Source organism: Pantherophis guttatus, chromosome 4 (genome assembly GCF_059756535.1).
Source record: "Pantherophis guttatus breed Tessera chromosome 4, ASM5975653v1, whole genome shotgun sequence".
Taxonomy (NCBI): domain Eukaryota; kingdom Metazoa; phylum Chordata; class Lepidosauria; order Squamata; family Colubridae; genus Pantherophis; species Pantherophis guttatus.
In genome coordinates, this window is record NC_142066.1 from 5,772,929 (window position 1) to 5,778,232 (window position 5,304).

Here is a 5,304-nt window from a genome sequence, read left to right on the forward strand (position 1 = left end):
CAAGGTCTTTTTGGGGGACTAGTGATAAAAAACAGTAAGTTTTCTTTCATAAAGACAACCTGGAGCTGCTGATACCATTCTTGTAAATTAATGCCATCTATCCTCAGCTTTGGGAAGTCACTGGGCAAATTTCCGACATTATTAGGTCCATTACTTACAACCTGAGGTAGTCCGTGCTCTCGTAAATGCAGAAAGTTACAAAATGGCGTGGGGATGCTCGCAACGAGCCTGCACGGTCTTCTCAGCAATTCATGTCTTCCTGGGCCGTTTGCGTAGTCTCGCGCATGCGTGTTGTCCATTTCGTCCCTGGAGTCGTCGTGAGAGGTTCTCGTCGTTGCGGCTCGCTCGTTCTGTTCTTCCTCAGACGAATCGGTCTCTGGCTCGATCTTGGGAGTCCTGACGATGTCGGCTGTCCTTTTTCTTCTTTTGAGAGCGTTGGTGCTTGCATCGGTCTGTGGTGTGGGGCGGTATCGGCAGGGCTCTCTGGGTTCGGGCGTCGTCGCTCTCGTATTCAGGATGGGAGCGGGTAGATTTTGAGGCATTGGCTTGCTCGCTTGCTTCTTAGTTAGCTTTTTGGTAATTTTTAGTTTTGGCCCAAATGCAGCAAAAAGCGTTTTCATTGCTGATTTTATCTGATTATCTGTTGAATCACTTTCACTTTCCGATTCTGATTCTTCTGAGGTGTTTGAATTTTCTTTTTCGTTTTCGTTGTCTGGTAATGTTTTTCACGCCAGAAATTCTGAATCGAGCTTTCTGATTGGCTCTGCTTCGCTCACCCTGGAGGTCTGTTGAAACCAAGATGGCTGCCATTCAAAATTTCGCGCGGGGTCACCGTTTTTCTTCTTCATAGTAATTTTTTCTGCAGTCATATCACTCACTATTTTTGGGTCTTTTGGTTTTTCAGTAGTGATGTGCTTCTCTCTCGCTGCTCCGCTGTTTTTCAGCATATCTTGGAGGTTCGCGATGAGGCTTTCATCATTCTTCTGGCTCTTTAATAGTTTAAATATCTCTGACCTGAGTTCGTTGTTTTCTATTTTGATTTCCTCCCGATCATCATTTTCATCTATTACTTCTTCATCTTCAGTGGTGTATTCTTCGGATTCTCTCGAAATCGCGTTTGTGGATTCGTCGATTATTTCTTGATCCGTTTCCATTTCTTTGCTGTATGCCCTGGTGTTGGGCCTATCTCTCTTAGACATTTTTTTTTATAGATTTTTTTATTGAGTCAATTAACCATCCTCTGCTACCAGCTTGTTGCAATATTTTCAGGATCAGACTCAATAAATTTAGTAAGAGTTAAGAGTTCAAATATATCTCTCTTTATTTACACAAGGCATTCTATATTCACTGAATATTCACAGATAGAAGCAAGGAAAAGGGTGTATACAGCTCCTTATATATACAATGGGTGGAGCTAAGTATGGGAGTGGTGAATTATGAATACATTAAGAAGTGAAGAATAAATTAACCCCTGATACCCCGTTCATATACTATTTACACATTAGAGAATAAGGCATTTACATGTGACAGTTACATTATCAACATCCTTCTGCCCCACTGTTGTCTGACTCCGAAGGTAGCTGACAACTGTCAGACGGCCCTGGCCCCATCTCTGCCTCTGATGCAGAGCACTCATCAGAGCCTTCCCCAGACTCCAAGACTGGCCCATGTTCCTCCCCAACCTCCTCACTGTCTGAATCTGCTGCCAGATCCGCTGGCCACTGGCGGGCCACAACATGTTCAACTCCTCTTCAGCTTCTTGGATGAGAAGTGAAACCTTGTCAAAGAAAAACCAAAAAGTCCAGTTAACTCTTGAAAAAGCACCTTTGGGACAACCATGACCTGGATGACTTAGAATCTCCCTAGACCGGGAGGGGAAACTTTTCTTTCTGGCTCAATTGGAGCCGGTGGTGGCACAGTGGTTAAAATGCAGTATTGCAGGCTTGCTCACTGCTGACTGCCAGGAGTTTGATCTCCTGACTGGCTCCAGTTTAACTCAGCCTTTCATCCCTCGGAGGCCCATAAAATGAGAACCCAGATGGTTGAGGGCAATATCCTGACTCTGTAAATTGCTTCGAGAGGACCGTTAAAGCACTATGAAATGGTATATAAGTTTAAGTGCTATGGCTATTGACTTATATTTAGAATAGAATAACAGAGTTGGAAGGGACCTGGGAGATCTTCTAGTCCAACCCCCTGCTTAGGCAGGAAACCTTACACCACTTCAGACAAAATGTTATCCAACATCTTCTTTAAAGCTTCCAGTGTTGGAGCATTCACAACTTCTGGAGGCAAGTTTTTCCACTGATTTAATTGTTCTAACTGTCAGGAAATCTCTCCTTAGTTCTAAGTTGCTTCTCTCCTTGATTAGTTTCCACCCATTGCTTCTTGTCCTACCCTCAGGTGCTTTGGAGAATAGCTTGACTCCCTCTTCTTTGTGGCAACCCCTGAGATATTGGAACACTGCTATCATGTCTCCCCAGTCCTTCTTTTCATTAAACTAGACATACCCAGTTCCTGCAACCGTTCTTCATATGTTTTAGCCTCCAGTCCCCTCATCATCTTTGTCGCTCTTCTCTGCACTCTTTCTAGAGTCTCCACATCTTTTTTACATTGTTGTGACGAAAACTGCATGCCGTATTCCAAATGTGGCCTTACCAAGGCCTTATAAAATAGTATTAACACTTCATGTGATTTACTAAACTCAAAAGCAGCTCCAGTATAGATCAGATCAAGAGCCTGTTGGGTGGGGAAGAAATGAGAGTTGACTAAGGAACTGACATTAATTTTTTTATCCTTAGGTGGAAGCGATTGTCCCTCTGGAGATATTAATGTATATATTCTGCCTCCAACACCAAGAGCCTTGTACATTGATAGAAATAGCAAGATCAGCTGTGTTGTGAACAATCTGCAAAATGAACAGGGGTTGAAAATTACCTGGTCTCGGGAGAAGAATGGACACATGAATCCTGATCCAATTGAAACGAGAGAAGAACCAAATGGTACCTACACTGTTGAGAGTAGACTCGGCGTCTACTCTCACGACTGGGAATCGGGAGAGGTTTTCACCTGTGTGGTGGAACATCCATCCTTTGTTACCCCTGTCACAAAGACAATTTCCGAGACCAGAGGTAAGGAGGAAATTACATTGTTCTCCCTCAGGGGGACTAATGGACTTGTTTTCATTTGTGCCAAGACGTTGTAGGACAATCTCTGTAACATATGGTGTGTGATGCAAGCTTGGAGACATGAAGAGGGCTGGCATGTTGTGTCCAGCCAACAGATCTGGCAGCAGATTTGGAGGGTGAGGAGGTTGGGGAGGAACATGGGCCAGTCCTGGAGTCTGGGGAGGGCTCTGATGAGGGCTCTGCATCAAAGGCAAAGAGGGGGCCAGGGCCATATACCAGTTATCAGCTGCCTTCGGAGTCAGACATCAGTGAGGCAGATGAACAGCTGGAGCCTGTCCCCAGTGTGCTCATGAGCAGAGCTGCCAGGAGAAGGGAACAGCTAAGAACAAGGGTTGACTTGGGAGTAAGGCCACAGGTGGACGATGAATGGCCCCTCCCAGAGGGAATAAAAGAGGAGCGAAACGGGAGTGGAGTTTGCAGGAGACAATTAGTTCATTCCTGCATTCTTGCGAAGTGTTGCGGCATCTGAAAGGTATCGGCCTGGCCACTCTCCAAGCCTGATAAAGGTCAGTAATTGTGAACTGTATTGAAAGACTGTGGGAGAAGAAAGACTTTGCTGGAGAGGAATTCACTGTAAATGAAAAAATAAGAGGGGTTTATCGGGACGAGTCCTTGGCTTCGTGCTGCCGGGAAAGCCTAGGTCAGAACATGGCAGCAACAATCCAGAATATTTATTTATTTATTTATTTATTTATTTATTTATTTATTTATTTATTAGTTCAATTTATATGCCACCCTTCTCCGGAGACTCAGGGCAGCTTACAATGCGTTAAGCAATAGCCTTCATACTTTTGTATATACCTGCTTTTGCCCCCCTCCCCCAAACGGTGATCTTTTTTATACAAAGTCAGCTTATTGCCCCCACAATCCAGCTCCTCATTTTACCTACCTCGGAAGGATGGAAGGCTGAGTCAACCTTGAGCCTGGTGAGATTTGAACTCACAGTAATTGCAGGCAGCTGGCAGCTAAGTGCTACTTTAATAGCACTTTAATCCGCTGTTCCACCAAGGCCTCTTGGTGGACAGATTAGTAGACCAAGGATGTTGGATGGATTAGTACACCAGGATAACAAACTTCACAATTGGCTTTGCATCAGTGTGGGCCTCTAGTCATAGAATGGCCCCGCAAACCATGGTTTTGTGGTATAAGTGAACAATGGCTAAAAGAATCATAGTTTAACAAGAGAGGTCAACCATTCATTGCTGCCACTAATTTGTCCTATTTTCTAACATTGTTGTGTTTCTTTCCTTAAACTTTACCAAGGCAAGCGCAGTGCACCCAAGGTCTTTGTCTTCCCTCCTCACCGAGATGAGCTCAACCCAGGCACAACGGTGTCTCTTATCTGCAGGGTAACTGGTTTTTACCCAACTGGATCTGAGCAACATATCCCCAGGGCTGACTGGGAAACCGGTGACTTCATTTGTGTGATGTCCACAAAGCCCTCCCCATGAAGTTCACCCAGAGGAACATCTCAAAAACCCAGGGTAAAAAATGAACCAGCTGCTCCGTTTCAATCCATCCTAGATTTGCCTCTAGCACTGTCAGACCAAACTGTTCATGATTTCCCAGCTCACCCATTTCACATCTGGATGAATAAAAAGCAACCCATCTCAGAAATACCTCAGATTCTGTTCTTTTCTCCTTAGGGGTGAGACCTAGAAGGGGGAAAGGGGACAATCTGTCTGAAAAAAAAAGAGTCAAGGTTTAAGGCTGGTTTATTGTATTGGTCAGTTGGCTGGTTGGTTGTTTCATTGTTTGGTTGTTTGGTTGGTTGGTTGTTGTGATTTCTACAGCTGCCCATCTCAGCAAATGAATCTGGCCGAGTCACTGTTTTGATAATCCAACAAAATGACATCCATCATGTTTCTGTATGAATCCAATGGATTCAGTGGTGGGTTGCTACTGGTTCTCCCCGGTTCGGGAGAGCTGGTAGCGGAAATCTTGATAGGAGAGCAAACCGGTTCACTCCAAACGTTAGCTGGGCCCTCCCGCCCACCTGTGCACTATACCTACTTTTATTCCTTTGTTTTTAGCTCAGTTGTAAGGCGTGGGAGAGTGGATTGCCATGCCTCAGCTGATTTTTTGCTCAATGCGCTTGCGCGAAGCACAAGTTTGG

General features: G+C 44.7%; 1 long non-coding RNA gene across 1 annotated transcript; it reads left to right on the forward strand.

Annotated features, from left to right (window-relative positions):
- Positions 1 to 2,805: 2,805 nt before the first annotated feature.
- Positions 2,806 to 4,807, forward strand: LOC148113615 (uncharacterized). The gene is made up of 2 exons (XR_015734305.1): positions 2,806 to 3,131; positions 4,452 to 4,807. It is a non-coding gene; the product is annotated as an uncharacterized LOC148113615 (long non-coding RNA).
- The last annotated feature ends 497 nt before the right edge of the window (positions 4,808 to 5,304 follow it).